At 40.0% G+C, this 18843-nt stretch overlaps 1 long non-coding RNA gene across 5 annotated transcripts in view; it reads left to right on the plus strand.

The window, feature by feature from the left end:
• Positions 1–2784, plus strand: part of LOC128116551 (uncharacterized) — a 78122-nt gene extending 75338 nt beyond the window's left edge. For 4 of the 5 annotated variants that reach the window (XR_008220498.1, XR_008220496.1, XR_008220497.1 and 1 more), the window contains one exon: positions 360–2783. This is a non-coding gene — a long non-coding RNA (uncharacterized LOC128116551). Of the gene's footprint in view, positions 1–359 lie in introns of all 5 variants that reach the window. The other variant, XR_008220499.1, reaches the window with a different exon arrangement.
• Positions 2785–18843: the final 16059 nt, after the last annotated feature.

The following is an 18843-nucleotide window of genomic DNA, read 5'->3' on the forward strand; positions in this document are numbered from 1 at the left end:
CAGATAGCCTGGCCAATGACACTTCAGTGACACAAGCTCAAAATCCCCTGCCAACTCCCTGCCTAAGAAACACACAAGCTGTGACAAAGCTTTATGGCTGTCTGTGTCTGCACTGAAGGATCCCAAATACGTCCTCCTCACCTTCCATTCAGTAAATATCTGGCTCTCTTTTCCTATTAATTCCTCTGCTACCAGCCCTAGGGCATGTAGATCCAAGTTTTCTATGCTGACCCCTTTGCTGGGTGACTGTGCAAGAAAGGGTCCTCTCATTGCAAAAACTGGGGTCATGCATTTGTGTGCATTGGGTCTCAAGCTGTTGTTCTGGATTGCACTAATACTTATCATTTATTATTTTTCAGGACTCCATAAAATAAATCAATGAGATAAATATGCTTTCTCTGGCCAGATCCCAGGAACTACTGAATCGTAAGCTGCATGGAGACCCAGAACAGAAAGCCAGAAGTCATCCAGGCAGCCTAGCTCCTTGGAGAGACATTGTAAAGGATGGGGTAACCTCTGCTCCCTGGAGTTGGAATTTGGAACTCAAAAGGCAAAACAGGACACGCCATTCTAGTCCTTGGCTGCCAAAGCCTGTGACTGTTGCTGCCAAGCATCTTCCAGGCTTGATGTGTGCTCCAGCTGGAGCTGAATGTTTCCATCTGTACGACTGCAGGTGGTTATATAATTAGCCACATACATTTGTAGCGCTGTTGAGAGAAGACTAGTAATGAACCCACCCTTGCTTTACATCTGTGGGGTGTTGCAATGGACTGGAAAGGGGTCTGTTCCTAAAATAAACAGATCAAAATACTTTCTGTGTTCTAAATCTTCTGAGGTTGCTTATTTCAGCAGTTGTTACTGAAGCCTAAATGATTGAAATGACAGTGGGAACCAAGCTTGGTGAGTGTCTACGGTCTCTGCTTGAGAAGTTTCTGCATCTTTCAGAAGTCGCCCAGAAGCCACTTGGGTTCTCTGGAGGGAACGACACAGCAATAGATCCTGCTGAACTTCCTACCTTTCTGCCTTGTGTTAAAGGATTTGGCACTGGCATTCTATTTGACTTATTCCTTACTCTTTTGGACCACAGGGGTCCGTATTTTTCATCTGACACATTTGCCAAGAGTGGAAAAATAATTTCAATGAGATAGGAGTCCAATAAAAAATAATTAAGGGGGCTGAGGAAATGCCTCAGTGAGTAAAGGACTTGCTGTGCCAGCATAAGGACCCAAGTTTTAGAACTAAGAACCCATAAAAGTTGGTCATGATGCCACATGCCTATAACCCCAACATTGTGGTGGCAGAAGGGGGATCCCAAGGGCTCCTTGGTCAGCCAGTCTACTCAAAATAGTGAGCTACAGGTTTAGTGAGAGATCCTGCCTCAAAGAAAATAGTATGAAGAAGAAACTAAGGAAAGGTACCCCAACTTCAACGTCTGGCATCCACATGCACACTCATGCATGTGTGTGTGTGTGCTTGTATGAACACACACTGTCAAAAAAAAAAAGGACAATTTTAACTAAAACTACATTGAATCTAAAAGGAGGATTGACACCATCATGGAACACAGGGTTCCACTTAAAGGCAGGGTTCTGGTTAAGTTTATTTCTTTTTCTCTGTACTTACTGTTTCTACAGTGCATACAGGAAAGAGAACTTAGAACCCAGTGACTTGATAATGAGGTGAGAGACATGTTAGGATCAGAGAAAAGGCAACACATCTCTCCATTCTCTCTTCATGTTACCCTCCAATTTGATCAGAGCTGGGTAAGGGAGAGTGATGTTAGGCATGTCCTGAAAATGCCTGGCAAGACTGTTCTAACTGACCTGATACATGTGCCTTATCCAGCCCTAGTTTAAGTGCTTTTTATAATGATGGCCCAAATGGGAAAATGTCATCCAGAATGGCCTTTGATCTTCATTTTATGTCAGTTCCTAAAGGCAATGACTGCTGCTTCCTTCCATCTCCAGCCAACAGAAAGCTGGCTGGACTCCCACTGGTAGTAAAAGGGCAGTGCTGGCTACCAGCTCCTGGCTCACGAATTGGGATCCAAATGGGTATCATAATTAAAGCAAGAATTTATTAAAATGTTTGGAAAGGCACAGAGTGACAATGCCATTCCATTCTTTAACATTTGCTGAGGCTTCTTCCTAACCATTCTTAGGACTGGAATTAAACCCCTTATTTTGATAAAGGGAAGGACTGACATGTTATCATGGAAATCCAGAGGCAGAAGCTGGGCCTTTATGTGCACATTAAACATCCTAGGAGCTCTAGTGACCCACCTGGTAAGACATGGTGTTTCCACATTTGGCATCTCAGATCTCCTGGTACCAGAACTTCTCAAGCTCTGACTTTCAAGTTTTTCACTCTAGTGATGGGAACATCTATTTCCCATAGCAACAGGGAGGGGGAGTTCCTAGAAGTGGCTTCTGAACTAGAGTAACAAGTGAGGAGTGAGACATGAGACTGGCTAGAATTTCACATTGAGCACAGCTAAGGAAGGGAATTTCCCGAATACCCTTTGCCAATAGCAAGTCGTTGAAAATCAAGTCAAGAGTTGAGCAAAAACTGGGTTCGTTGGTCCCTAATTTAGGATACCAAAGTAGAAAAGGGAAAGCCCCAAAGAATAATTAAAATGATTAATTAAAAATTAATTGATTAATTAAAAAATCTTGGAACCAGCAGGGAATTTCTAAAAGCTTCATGTATTTTGACTTCCAATCTTCACTTCTTATGCATTTAGTTCATGGTTGCTAGATGAATCTGCCTGGAATACCTTTTTTTTTTTTTTTTTTTTGTATGACACTTTCCTTGCTTAAAAATCTATATGAGTGGCTTATTGATCCTAAGAGGAAGACAGGATCCATTGACTGGCTTTTAATGGCTGTGCTAGGCCTCCCTCTTAGTCCCTCTCCATCCACAGACTTAAGGTTTCTGTTTCCCTCAGCATTCTGAGGACATCCTCAGATTTTGCTTGAAAATGCAGTTCTACTTTTCTGTGTTTGAGACTGATTTAAGAAACACGTTTAAAACACCAACGTCATATTTTTCCTCTTATTCTTTTTGCCTCACTCTGCCTGCTGAAGTCCTGGTCTTCTTTGCTGGCTAGTTCAAGATACACAAGCTGCCAAACTTAGATGGATGGATGTAAAAGGAAAAGGACATTCTAGGAAGGACTGACAGGCTGAGTATTTGGAAACTACCTGTTAGAATTTGTGTGTTCATATTGGGTCGAAGTCACCTACTATTGCTCAGTGCTGCTGCACACAATTCTAACGTTATTCATGGGAAAGATACCAGCTTTGAGGTTAGAAAGATTAGAGCCTAGAAAGATTCTCCTTTAGTCAGTAGGATAGAACCACTTGTGGTAATAAATCCTTTATTTCTTTCACATTTAGCTTATTTGCTTGCAAAACGGGACATGTTTTTATCTTGCAGCAGAAGCGATGATATGTGTGAGGCATTTGACACACAGTGGGTAATTAATAAGTGCCAGTTCCTTTCTCTTCTGTGTGCTTGGGCAGCTGAGACAGGATAGAGAGGTAGTTGTTAAGACACGGTAGTAGACACTGCCAGCATCTAGTCATGCATGTTTCCAACTGCACAGACCTTTCTACTTCTGTGCTTGAGGATTTTTTTTAACCCAAGATATGTGTTTTCTGCTCATGTAGTGCACTGGAAATGCTGAGGAATTAGGACTCTTCTGGGGCAGCTTTCAGCCCATGACTCTGGAACTGTTGTATAAATACAGCTCCTTCATCCCTTGGGTGTGATAACTTGGAGGCAAGGTTTACACCGACTCTCAGTGTGAGTCTGCTGGATTAAATTCTAGACACCCAAGGTGGGAGCTGGTGTGACGGTTGCATCCTTAATTACCAGATGTCTCCCCCATGTCTCATTCACTCCCTTACCCATCTTCATCTCCTAAACTACTTGCTTTTGGATCTCTATCTCAGATAGATTCTTCTGGGAGAATACAAACCAAAAAGGATGCTTAGTTTATATTTTTCTTCACAGCTCATCCCAGTGGGGATGGTCTGACTGCTCCCAATCGCTTTATGAATCTGGATGGCAGAATAGGTATATCATCTTGGTCCTCATAAGCCACACTGTCATCGTGTAACATAAGAAATGTGACAGCAGCAATAACACGCTACATCTTAGTCACTCAAATGTGTAAACTAATACAACCATCAGGCGCCTTCCACATCTCTGATATTAAATGATGACTGAATTATTGATAACCAGTCCCACACTCCCTTGAATCAAATATTAATACAGCAATATCTTGCTTGTGGTGGCTGGGTCCTTTTTGAATGATTTCATTGCTCAGCAACCCAACCACGTCTTTCACCTCACACAAGATGAATCGGGTTCATTTCCGAAAGACAACTGGAGGAGATGGAATGCTTAACCAGTGGCTGCTGTGTTCTATCAGCACTGATACATGGCAGGCTTCCTTGGGACAAGTGTCAAGCCTCAAAGAAGAATTTCAATCCTTCTGAGACTTTCATTGGAATCTATTATAGATTTTACTTTTGCTGATGTATTTCATGATGGCATTTAAATGGGAAATACAAAGAATGGGCATGGCAGAGCTGGAGCAGGCTTTCCATCTTCACACTTCATGCTCATTATTTGTCATAAGGATTTCAGTTTCTATAATCGCCCCTCCTCTGGATTCTGTATCACATTAGTTCTTACTATTTCTACTGCTCTTATGAATGGTTTGTATCATGAATTTATTAGGTCCTGTATCTTCTTTTATTCTCCTTAAAGTATGGAACTCAATGTTATTGACATTGAGCTATTCTCTTCCCAAGGATGTTTTATACCTTGCTTAGTTTTGCACCTTTGGCACTTACAGAAGAATCTGGACCATTGATATGCTTTGTAAATACTTACTGAATGACAGACAGCATATGGTACCGAATGCTGCAACACTGAAGGTTGTGTTAAAAGCAACTTTCTATCTCTGAAAAGTTTGGTTGCGGAGGGATGCTTAGTTCATATTCTTATTCTCTCTCTTCTGCATCAGAGAATGTGAATAGAACATGTATCTGTTTGAAGGAAAACATTAAACAACTTCATATGTACTTTGACTCGAAGTCCATTTGCTTTATCACAAAAATCATTTATCTATTCAAGTTTATCAGAACTCTCTCATAAAGACCATGTAAATAAAAAGCATCACAAAGCTAAATTAGCCAGATGCAAATTCTACATATCTCAGTGAACATCTATGTAGTTTTAGAGTAACCATTCTAAAAATATGGGACTTCACATTGGATTTTACACTTTTTCTGCCAAATAATATTTTTATGCACTTAACTACCTTCAGGAAACTGAAAAGTCATGATAGAGTTAAAACTAAAAAAAACCCTATTAACTAAATATCCTATTTGACAATTTGAGTGTCCATTTATTAATGGAACAGAAGGAAGTATAAAATAATATGTATATGATTTCATATAATATATGTAATACATGAAAAAAGAAAGGAGACTGTTTGGGAAGAGGAAAGGTCATAGCAGGAGGGAGAGGAACAGGGGAAGGTAATGGGGAATGATGTGGTTGAAGTACATGATATACTTGAATAGAAATGCCATTATGAGATTCAAAAGTTTGTACAACAAATTCATAACACCATAGAACAAATGTACATTGATAACATTTTCATAAGAGAATACAGAAGCTATCTTCTGAAGCCCTCTGGTATTTTTAGGTAGGAGGTATCTGGAAATTCTGTAGGAATGAATTCTGGATGGGTGAAGCAACGTGTCGTATGTTGCAGGGGCAATGCCTCATCAAGTTGTGGCAAGAACACAACTCACAGTGATTTCTGCTGTTTCATTCAGGTGCATGTCATTCAAGCTCGTTAACCATCAGTGTCTATTTCCCAACCATTTCTTAAATAATCTCCTCTTCCTAAAGTACAGATAATCTTCCTTTTGTATTAAGTAATCTCTTACAGCCATTATGGAAATCAGTATGGAAGTTTCTCAAGAGATTAGAAATAGAACCACCATATGATCCTGATATACCACTCCTGGGCAAATACCCAAACCTAGTTGTGCTGATTATTGCTTCTCTGTTCACAATAGCAAAGATAGCGAATAAGCTTAGATATCCATAAGCAGATAAATGGATTATAAGAATGTGCTATGCATACAGTGGAATTTTATTTAGCTATAAAGAAAATGATACCATGGTTCTTTCAGTTTCAGAGTCTTCTTGCTTTTTGGTTGTTCTTCACAGCAGTTATTAGTCTCAATGTTTTAGGTGGGAGAGCAGAAAAATCACTAAAATATCGCACAAGACACACTCTACTCCAAACAAATGAGTATCAGGGCAAGCTGATAAATGTCTACTTGGGTTTATTTGAAAAACAAAATCGAGCAAACCTAACTTCTTTTCCACCTCTCTATTCATGCCCATTGGCTTTGTTATGTCTAACTTTAGATTCCTCCTACAGAGGTGCTGGTGGTTGTGAATGTTGGCCCTCTGAACGTAGGGAAAGTTGTAGATCTTCCACTCACTATGCATTATTTTACTTCACTTTGACACTGGACTTAATCATCCTAGAGTGCATAAAGCCATTACTGAGCCATTTAGATCATTTGTGTCTGGGAAATGGAGTGAGTGATGAAGTGTTCTCTCTGAGAAGAAACTGTGGATTCTCTTTCAAGAAGTATGTGTCAGAAGGCTAGCTTAGCCTTCTGAGAGTACACAGAATACAAATTGACGCTGCTGGTTCTTGTTTAGTGCTGTGGTAGAGGCAAGAAATTCTCTTAGAAGGTGGTCATGATGTCTCTTCTTAAAGGATTACCTCCATACTGCTTTCTATATTTTCTGGACTTCCTGTCTCCCAGTGGTTATGGATAAAAGATGCTATCTCACAGGCATTTTACAGTGGTCTGATACATTAAGATCCTCTGTTGGTTCATCAACTTTTGTACTCATGTCTTTGACCATGCACCTCCTCTTTAATACAGGTTAATTTAATGTGGAGACTCTTCAGACAGCATAATGACATAATGTAGTGAAGCAATGACAAAGAATTTCAAGGTCCAAGTCTTAAACAGACACAGAAACTCATGCCTTTGCTTTCTCAGGAGCCATTATCTACCATGAGATAAATCTGATTGCCTTTCTGGAGATACTATTGAAAGAGGCAACTGTGCCTCATTTCTTATCTTCTGAAGTCCCCTCATAATTGATGATACTGCTTCTAGACCCCGAATTAAGATAAAAACATGTCTTAGTGGTTTTTGCATATGTACTTTTGGTAATTTATAAGCCTTTAAGCTTCCTGAGGATAGAAACCATGTGTTTCTTAATTTTACATGTCACACAACATCCAATACCCAACTCATAATCCACATTAGGTAAAAATTCAAGGAAGATTTTCTGAGTGACTAATCAACAGAAATTTACCAGGTCTATCTTGGCTCATACCATAGATGGTTATTTTTTCCATTGTCTCACTTCTTAGGTTTTTTCCTTGCATTTTTCTTTGGTGAGAGAGAAAAGGAGAAAGGGGCATATTTTGAAATATCTACTGAGCCAGTTCTATTCCAAACACTGTCTGGTGGATTTTTATTCAGCCCTGTGAGGCGAGCAGTAAGCTGTGCATGCAGGGCCACACAGGTGGTAACTAGCAGAGCTGGTGTGTTGACTTCAAGAAGTCATGTTGTTTTCATTATATGCTGTTTGTGGTTGAGCCAGGCCTCCTGACAATTTTCACAATTTTTCTCTAGCCCTCAGGCCAACTCATTTTCTGTTCTGATTCCATTATAATGAGATGGGGACATTTTAGAATATGTAGTTCTTACTTACACTCTGCTTTTTTCCCTTTCAGACACTGACAGAACTCTAGAGCTTGAGACAGTCAAAATGAATGCTCATGATAGATTAATTCAGAACGAAGACAGAACAGTTCTGGAATGGCCTTCATAATCAACTGGAAAAAAGGGCTTGATTTTACTCAGACTCCTCCCCACCACCCTGTAAAACAGTCCTACATGGTGATCATAATCTGGGGAAGATTTCTTCTGGGGTCCATGGCCACAAACAGAAAAGAAAGAACTCAGTCAAGCCTGGTGACACATAGGTCAACGTCATTGCATTTCCAAGCAAAGGAGGAAGAGTTTCATTCTAGGAATCACCTCTAAAATCAATATAGCTCTTGACAGCTAATGGCTACAGTTAGAATGTGCAGAACAGAGGGGACGAGAAAGGCTGGAGGCAGTTAAGAAGGTGGAAGAGCTGAGAAAAACCGTGGCATTGACCTTAGATGGTAAGTGCTGGTCATTGCTTTTCGGACCTACACACCTGCTGGGCTTGTCTAACCAAGATGCTAACTGGAGAGGAATGCAACATCTTCTTTGGGTCAGACCCAACCTGAACTTTCTGGACAAGGACCTGTGACCCCCAAGGCCAGGATCCAGTACCCCTCTCCCCAAATCAATCCCAAACTTTAGAGTGTCATTGCGACTTTGCTTTGCTTCTAACTTGTGATTCATATGGTGGGGAAGTTCTTCTAGTCAGTTGAAACTTGACTTCAATTCTTGAACCACCTGGCACACTTTCCTGGTATCGAAATTTCTGAACTGGACACAAGAAAATTTCCAATTAGAATCAATCCCAAATTTTTCATTTCTCATTAATTTATGGATATTTTTTCTGTAAGATTTAGCCAAAAAATTCAATTTAATGGGTTAATTATTTATGCAGTTATCTCCTTCATCTGATTCTTTTATATATCTGTGCATGATATATATATATATATATCACACATATAATGTCTGTGATGTGTAGTTGTAACATTACATTGAATTTATAAAAATAACTCAATTACCTAATGTGATTATAATAACGAATTCTAATATAGAATGTTTTATGTCAGAAAGTCTTCTGACTTCTCCTTATACTACTTTTCATACATCCAATTCTTTTAACCACACAACAATCTTATAAGGTTAGTCCTATTTTTTTACCCCCATTCTCTAGATGAACAGCCACAAACAGAGGTTAAATAAGTCATCCACATTCTCTCTGATCCATCTTCTGTCTCCTGAGTCCTTGCTTTGCCTTCTATTCCCTTTACACTACAGAGTTGAAGCTGCCATGCTCTGAATATGTTCTTACATGAATTCATATATTGAAATCCCAACCTACATGGTAGTTATGTTGAGGCAGAGCCTTGAGGAGGTGATGAGGTCATGAGGATGGGGCCTCCCTGTGAATGGTGGGATCAGTGCCTTTTTATAAGAGCTCCCAAACTGCTAGGTTCCATTTTCTAACAGGTAAAAGACACACACCCAGGATATGTTCTTTACACCCCAAAGAACAGGCCTCTACTGGGCATCAAATCTGCTGATGCCTTGATTGTGGACTTCTAGCCTAGAGAACAGAATAAAATTTCTGTTGTTTGTAAGCTGTCTGTTTTATGGTGTTTTGTTGTACCAGCTTGAAAGTGGTGGAGGATGCCTGTAATCCCAACAGTTGGTAGGTGAAGGAAAAAGGATTAGGAACTTAAGGCTAGCTTTGACTTGATAGAAAGTTCAAACAATAACTTATCATAAACAAACAAAATCATACAAACAAGCGAAGTTTTAAACAGAAAATCAATTATGGATAGGGATGACATTTCTTTCAAAATTTAGTAATACTGTTATCTATAGGAGCTCATGCTTACACATATAGTCTTTGAGAAAAGATCTCATGTGGCCCAGGCTGATCTTCAAATTTCTCTGTAGCTGAAGATGACCTTGAACTCCTGATCCTCTTGCTTCCCTTTCCTAATTTCTGAGATTAGAGGTATGTGCCACCATGCATAGTTTCATTCCTTCAGTCATTTTGTCATTGGACATTCAGCGATGACCATGTGACAATGTGTATCTGCGCATACTAATCTTAGAGTGTGTGTGTGTGTGTGTGTGTGTGTGTGTGTGTGTGTGTGTGTGTGTGTCTGTGTCTGTGCGTGCATGCCCGTGTGATGTTGGGGCAGTTATTTCCTGTTCATTCTCAAATATAAATTTCTTCTTTGTTTAAGTGACTCTCACATGCCTTCCTTGGACAATGTCAAACTTGGACAATGTCAAATTCTTTTAATCGCTTGTACTTTTGAAAAAGGTGAAGTAGAGTCAAGAGAGAAGAAACAAAATTAGCTTTATGAAATCTACTTACACAGTTGAATGCTGAGTGAAGGTGACAACCAGTTTGCTACATAAACCTCCTCTTCTGACTTGATCCACTCGTGCTCTAGCCCTGATGTGTTTGCCCTTTCTAGCTATTGCTGATTGAGCTACAGAAATATGTATGACTCCATGTGAATGATTAGGTGAATTAAGAGATATAGCTAAATTAAATTTGCCTCCTGGGAAGTCATATTCAGTTGAGCCTTGAGTAACTGAATGGGGTCCTGACTAAAAGAGGTAGTCAAGAGTGTCAGAACAAAACAGAAATCAGAGACCGAATGGTCTGGGGGATAGAAGGAGGAGTAGAAATGCCTGTCCTATGAGGTTGGCATTTGTTTAAGTGTTTTTTTTTCTGGCATTTCTGGCCTATGATAGATTCCTATCAAAAACATTCTGGTGCTTTACCATAATTGTCAAGAATTTCTTTTTTCTTGACACAAAATGACCCTTGATTTTAACAGACATTGATCACTCATCTTTCTTCCAGTAAGAAAACATTTGAGACATTTCCTTCCAAATCCTAAAAACTATGAGGCATCTTCCATGGTGTCATTGGCTCTACCCATCATCAGATTTTCATTCCTTCACTGTTTAACTGTAGAACACCCTACAATATTTGTTTCTGACCACCACACAATCTTCGCTTCTGACCATCCCACATCCACAATCTTCGCTTCTGACCACCCCACATTCTTTGCTTCTGACCATCCCACATCCATAATCTTTGTTTCCTTTTTAACAAAGAGTGCCTGTAGCAGTGATATTCTTTAGTGGCCTAAAAGGCACAAATAATGATGAGGTTAAGCTAAAGTGACTCTGATTTCAGTGAGGGGGCAGGAGAGCAATTTTGCTCATTGCTTTATAGATGCTGGTGATGTGACAGGGAACCACATCAGTCTGCTCCTGGTGAGTGTATTGAGTGGTGTCCAAAATCAGTGGATACAATGGGTAACAAAATGGGTTTTAATGGGAACTTAGAAGTCCTAGAAAAAATCAGAGGGAGTGACTCCTCCTTGGTGGGTAGACCTGGGGATTTCTCCATTCATTTAAATACCTGCTGATGAACACAAATACAGAAAGGCTATAGAGACTGTCTATCTGCCAGGTTTTCCGTGTCTGGAGTGGGGAACTGGATTCTGGGTTATATAGTCTTTAAAATCCCCCTCTCGTTTTGTGGTTGACTCAGTGCTCATTAGAGCCTATCCAGCTGCTAAAGTGTCCACAAGATGTGTATTCATGTGACACCTGAGTTAAGAGTGAAATTACCTGTGTTTCTGATGGGCTTCGAGATGGAGAAATCCAGTCCACGATGTTGAGTGCTCTCTCTGCCACTCCTTACGTGGAATTTCCAGCAAAATAAAATTAATATGTGAAGATCAAGGTGGGTTCTTTTAGGAGAAAAATAAGATGGGTACCACATGGGGATGTAGCAAATGAAGTTTTGAGTAAATGAAGCGACGTGTCTAACTGGAGGCCTTGGCCTGGTGTTCCATATTGAAGGTGCACAGACAAGATGCTTTCTTTTCTCTTCTCCTCTTCCATCTGCAGTTTTCAAAGACTCTTTGCTTCTTAAGATCTGCACAACCATGTGTAGGTAGCCTTAACCTGTATCCTTAAGAAATTAGTTCAACCTATTCTTAGTTGAATTAGTTCAACTTATTGTTAGTGCCAAGATACTAAAAAAACTTCGTTGGGAGAATAATTTCTTCCCTCTTGGAAGTGGGACTAATTTGTGGATAAATACTTCCTGAATGACCACAGGCATGGACTGCACATAGAGGTATTTGGAGGAAAAATTGAAACACTGGATCAGTGAAAAAAGAATTAAGGGACAGTCAAGCTGAAGCTAAGTAGTGACATTTCTCATTTAACAAAGGGAGAAAGTTGCAAAGGTAGGATCCACTTCCTTGGGTTATAGGTTTAAAAGTCTAGCAGAGAGTATAATAATACAATATTTCAGGACAAGAGAATTTAAAAATTTGAGTACCATACATTAGTCTGTTATTCAGAAAATACGGAAGGGTGACTTTTGCTTTGTGAAGCATAATCTCTTGCTATATGGGAGAGTGGGGACCACCTCTGGTGTCAAAATGATAAAATGCAATAGGGATTCCCAGGAATGATAGCAAGGGTTTCTTTTTCTTGGTAGCACTTAACTTGTCACTGTGCAGCCAGCTGTTTATTGTAACAACATTAAAAAGGGAGCCCACCTCCCAGGGCATTGGGACCTCACTTTCCATGACCTCACAGCCATGAACTTGACTTCAATGTCAGCTCTTTTCCAAAGTCACATTTAGAAGTAGATGGGAACTCACAAAAACATAAATCTGACAAGAGGCACATAACTTTTCCATGGATGGGGCATTTTCTTCTTCAGGTTTCACTCTCTGAATCTTGTTGAAAGTACATAACAATCTTAGAAGCTGAAACTCTATTTTATTACTTTCTTCTTATCAATTTTTAGATTTATTTCTTTTTATTTTATGTGTATAAGTGTTTTGCCAGCATATATGCCTGTATACCATGTGTGTGCCAGGTGCTCGAAGAAGCCAGAAGAAGGCTTCAGATCTTCTGGAACTGGAGTTACAGATGGTCATGGGACACCATGAGGGTGCTGGGAATAGAACCTGGGTCCTGAAAGAGTAGACCGTGTTCTTAACTGCTGAGCCATCTCTCCAGCCCTGATTTATTATTTTAGATGAGGAAACAAATACACTATATTTAAATGACTTTCTCAAGTGACCTGGAGAAGAATGAACTTGAAATGTTCACAACTGAATTCAGTTTTCTTTACCACAACACCTAGGTCTGTTGGCAGACCTTTCCTAGGGGCCCATGGTAGTTTGAGTGGAATTAGTCCCCATAAGCCCAAAGAGAGTGGCACTATTAGGAGGTGTGGCCTTGTTGGAGTAGGTGTGGTTTTGTTGGAGGAAATGTGTCATTGTGGGGGTGGGCTTTGAGTTCTCCTATGCTCATGCTAATCCCAGTGTCACAGTCCATTTCCTGTTGCCTTCTGATGAAGATGTAGCCAGCACCATGTCTACCATGCTCCCCACCATGATGATAATGGGCTGAACTTCTGAAAACCATAAGCAAACCCCAATTAAATGTTTTCCTTAAGAGTTGCCATGGTTCTCAAAGCAATGGAAACCCTAACTAAGAGAGGGCCCCACAGTTTACATGATGTCTGGTAAAATCTCTTGATCAAAGCGACTTAGTTCATCCCACGTCTCCTGCTCCTCTCACATCCTGCTAACACACTGATGAACAGTATTTCAGTGGATGATTTCAGTTGTCTGCTAATGTTAGAGTGCAAATGAATCACAACATAATTTTTTGAAAGTAAAATTTCTTCATCTTGTTTCTAGGGATTTTATGGGTGAGAGTCTGGGAAGGACCAGTCTTCATTTTTTTTTAACACTTATCCTTAGTTTCTCTGTGTGTGGTGATGCACCACACTTCAGAATCATAGTTCATGTATTTTTTTTCTACTTAATTAAGCAGTATCAAGTAGAGACCTAGATACTTTGTTTTTTTCCTGTGTTTTTGTCTCTGAATTCATAATGTTTAATCCTCTCTTAGTTCTCTCAACATGTTCTTCCTGGAGTTAAGACTCTGCCACCAAATTATATAACTGTTATATAACTTGATATGATCAAAATTGTTTTAGGCTCATTTGCTTTGAATAGTTCCACCCAGTTTCTCATGTTGCAGTGATATAGAAATAGGCAATCTTTTAGCAATTATGTGTCTCCTAGTTTGAACAGCTTGGAGCCTGGTGTATTAAGAAGGCCCAAAACTTACTTATAAGATTTGTCTTTCAACTACTGCACTGTGCAATTCTCATAACTAATCCCTGTAAGCCATTGGGTTCCTCTTCTGTATTTCTCTGAGAGTCAAAATAGCTACCTCACAAGACTGATGTGAATATTAAAAACAAGATGAGGCATGTTGATTTTCTAAACTGCAAACATTAAAGAAATGTCTGTTGGCTTAGTTGGTGCAGACTTCAGCTACTTATCAGTGTCTTTTTCTGAAGGGTAGCATAGTTGAAACAAAATTGAGCTATTGAAGCTGGTTTCTTTCAATTCATGGGTCATAATCCCCAAGCCCCATCCGGAATGCACATCTGTACAAGCCTATAAGTAGATAGCTTTAGGAACGATGAAGAGAGAGAGAGAGAGAGAGAGAGAGAGAGAGAGAGAGAGAGAGAGAGAGAGAGAGAGAGGCACCAGTCATCTCAACACGGTATCTATTCTCTAAGCCTGCCATGTGGACTATGCCCGACCCATGGGTAGAGAGATTAAAGTGTAATCCCAATGAAGAGACTATGGCACCCTCCTGCCCCCACAGAGCTGCAAAGGGAGGTATCTTCATTTGTGGTATCAGGCCATTGTGGGTAAAGGACACAGTGAATAGTGAGGATGGGTGCACTTCAGGAGTCTGAAGCTTTGGACCAAAGGAAGTTTCCAGAAAGAAAAGTAGTGTTGTGTTCTGATGGGGGAAGGAAGCAGCAAGAACAGAGGCAGCAGAGAGTTGCCACCCTCTAAGGCTTATTGACAGGGGAAGATCATGGAGGGCCGAAAGGGAAGGATTGATAGTAGATGGGTCTCCACTGGGGATCCTGAGGATTAACTGGGGGAATGCAGGAAGGGATGTAGAGGCCTGACCTGTTGGTGTTTCTTCCAGCTCTCCTCTACACTAGACTGGATCTTCTTTTTTTCCTAAGCCTTCTTTTAGATAGGTCTTCTTTGTGCAGATAACACCCAAAATATATCTTTAGTTAATAGTGCTGTGAACTTTAAAAGGCCATAGGCTTCTGACTGGTCAACAACTCTACCTTACATCTTTTGGGTCTCTTTAACTCAACACGTTTCCAAATACAACATTAACCAAACATGCAACTTGATCCTAATTTTTCATTCCTTGGATACTTTTATGACTCACATATATTCACTTGCACCAGTCACTTCCTTTCTCTTTATTCAGTCATTGTATTTTGTTCATTTTTAGCTCTGACAATTTTCTAAATAGTCATGATTAGATTGCATTGCTTCACCCTGCAGCTGTAAGCATGGCTACTTCACCATTCAGATGAATCCCTGTTGCCAGTTGGCTTCTCAGCATCTTCTGCTCCAGTTCCTTATTTTGTCTTCAAGTAGATATAAGAAGGATCATTTGAAAAGGCAACTTTAGTTCAAGTCTTTGTGATCTTACACTGTTATTAAGGGGAGGACTGAAACTCAATGTGGACGATGTGGACATGCATGCTGGTATCAATTCTTCCTCTAGTTCTGGTTTCTAGTTCTCTAGGGTCTCAGTTCATTGGAAGGGTTCATCTCATTCACACCAGAGACACTTTTTACCTCTTCATCCAGCTAGCCCTTTTATTTACAGGCCACTCCAGAGGATGGTGGTATGAGGGGTCAAATGCAGAGTCATTCTTCTATGTTGTGTTCTCCCAACTCCTTGTGTGTCTCCTTCATGCCTCTTTAAACACTTATCCAGTTCCTAGCACAGGTGACATAAAACCTAGTAGATACGCAGTCAATAGCTATTTAGGAATTAAATGAATATGAAACACTGGGACAACTTCTTTACAAGGATCACATGAAATTCATTTCTGCAGCCTTCTACCCAGTGGTTTGTGAAACCTTCCTGTTAATGGGCCAGACTAACTCACAAGCCAGGCATCTAAGATTGTTAACAAAATAGCACATTTCTTTCTTTCTCCTAAAAGTAATTACTGGTTGCTAAATATTCAAACATACATAGAAAAAGCAGCTCATTACATTATGTTAAGAAATAAATTACTATTCCTAATTGCTTCTAGTAGTTAATTACTTCTAATTATTAGTCTGAGTAATAAATTACTGCTTCTTATTATGTTGTGGGCACAGTTGGAGCATTCAAAAATGCTATTTTCACTGTTGTTTACATCAGAATGTGTTTACAGAATTATAGAGCCATAATTACCCAGAATAGCTGGTACCACAAAATAATGAACATTTGATAAATTCAATTGAAATATGTCACCTTTTTTGTCAGCTTATTTAGAAGATCAGGCATTAAAATGAGAAACCATGCTTGACTTTTCCAGTCTCCTCAGGGAGGAGCAATATGTTAAAATTGAGGTTTTTGTTTTGTTTTGGTTGAATGAGAACTAAATTAGAATTTCTTTTGTTATCTTAAACAAGAAAAATATGCAGGTCCCTAATAGTGCAGAAATTAGGTTACACTACCAGCATACAATTTACAGGATGAAATAAATTTATGGCTACTCAAAAGAGTTGCAAGAAATATTGAAGAGTCCAGAACTATTTTTTTTTTAAATTTTAGTTGTAACAGCTCTAAGGTACACAAACCAAGTAGGTAACTTAGAAATTTCCAGCTGTCTGTTTTGCTAGGTAGGTTGAGAAGAGAGTGACAGAAGATGGTAGCCATGGCCAATCGTGGGCTGACATTTGAAAAAAAAAACCACTCTCTGCTAATTACAGCAAACAACTATGACCATTGTTTCCCCATCTCTGGCCCTACTATCTCTGTCACTATTGCTAGTGTGCTAGATAGACGAGTGTGATTGAGATATATTTATTGTCATCTACAGGATTTAGAATCATCCAGGAGACAAATCTGGGCTTTTTGGACTGTTTTAATGAAGGTGAGAAGACTCAACCTGAATGTGGGCGTCGCCATGCCGTGAGCTAAGTCTGGGGACTGAAGTAAACGGAGAAACAATCAAGGAGTGGACCAGCATCCATGTCTGTCTTTCCTAGCTGTGGACACAAGGCAACCCAGGTACTTTGTGTTCCCGCCATTATACCGCCCCTGCTATATGGTAGACCTTACCCTCAGACTGTGAGCCCCAGTGGATCCTTCCTTAAACTGCTTTGTCAGACATTTGGCCAAAGCAATGAGAAAAACCAACACAACATATTAGATGTCACCCACATACCTGTTCCTGTGTAATCCCTTCTGGACCGTAAGCAGGGGCGGGTACCTTGCTTCTAACCATTAGAAAGCGACAAAGATGATAGGATGCTTGTGATTGCTTGAAAGTGATTGAATGATTAGATATGTACGTTTGTAGAACCCATTTCTTTCCCTTGTCGGCGCTGGAGAAACCAAATTGGGAAACCCCACCTGGCAAGGATCTATGGTTATCACGGAGTTGAGCCTGTTCCCCAGCCAACAACTAGCAGGAAGAGAAAATATCGGTCCTTCAGTCCCACAGCTGTGAGGAACTGAATTCTACATACAGCCTAATTAAGCCTGGAAACAGATCCTCCCCAGGGAAGCCTCAAGTGAAACGTCAGCCCCATTGGAGACACCAGTTGCGTCTTTCTGACCTCCTAACAGAGATCTCAGTAAGCTTCTGGACTTGTGGCAACACTGAATTTAGAAGGGCCTGCATTTCCTCTTCCTACTGTCAATATTTATTATGGAGTCCTAAGAGGGGGCCTTCATGCTAAGGTTACTAAAGCTGTAAGCACTACGGTTCTCAACTGTTCTTATATGGTTTGGTATACAATGTGGTCAGTAAAGCACGGGACTTGGGGAAGAAATCCTAGTGGGTTGAAACACATGGAATTGCCATTTCAGTGGCTCTAAACTTGGGGGATGTCAGTAAACTCAAAGATTTGAGCTCAACTCTTCTGCTAGCAGCCATTCACTAGGAATGAGTCTCTCTTTGTCTCTTCTTTCCTTCCTTGTCAAATCAGGAATAATAAAATATGATGTGTTTTAGCATTGGATCCACTTTACCTCATTCTATGCTCATTGTCTCCCATGGTAGATGCTAATTGCACCACCTTTCAGGTGAGGAAATTGGAACTCAGAGAGGCACATAAATAAAGTCACACAGAAGTATCCAAAGGATTCAAATGTGCCTTGGCTGATTCTAGCTCACATGCCTTTTTTTTTTTCTTCGAGACAAGGTTTCTCTGTGTAGTTTTGGTGCCTGTCCTGGAACTTGCGCTGTAGACCAGGCTGGCCTTGAACTCACAGAGATCCATCTGGCTATGCCTCCCTAGTGCTGGGATTAAAGGCATGTGCCACCACCACCCGGCTACCTTTGATTTTGACATCCTGTAATTCTTCTTTTATGGCAGCATTATTAGCAAGGTCAAACATCAAGATCACATCCAGGTCAAATATCCATCTGAATGTATTCTAGTGCCATGTATCTGTGTCTTTGGGAGACTTCCTTTACCTCTCTTGGCATAAACTTGATAGTCTAAAATGTATGTATAATCAAACTACTTTATTAGATTTTTTTTCTGATAATCAACTGAAATCATGCTGCAAGCTAAGGCCATACAAAAAAAAAAAAACACTATCTATTTTTGCTGGTACCATGAGGCCAAAATGGGTTGAAATGGATCAAAATATTTTAGAACAAGTATCTTGGCATATCTGTTAAGATTTTTTGCAAACATAATCCTTAAGTATTCAGAAAGCAGAGTGCTCCTTATAAAATTAGTATGAATCACCATAATGACCACCTAATTAAGCAGCATGTCCAGGGGAATTAGCCAAAGAAAGGAAAGGAGAAAAACATTTGGTTGTCATCAGAGCGTGTGAGCAATTTGTAAGCAAAAATAAAGAAGGTTTTGATCTGGAGAAGTTCCAGACCAGCACA

This window comes from Peromyscus californicus, unplaced genomic scaffold (assembly GCF_007827085.1).
Source record: "Peromyscus californicus insignis strain IS unplaced genomic scaffold, ASM782708v3 Scaffold_20__1_contigs__length_68692818, whole genome shotgun sequence".
Classification (NCBI taxonomy): Eukaryota; Metazoa; Chordata; class Mammalia; order Rodentia; family Cricetidae; genus Peromyscus; species Peromyscus californicus.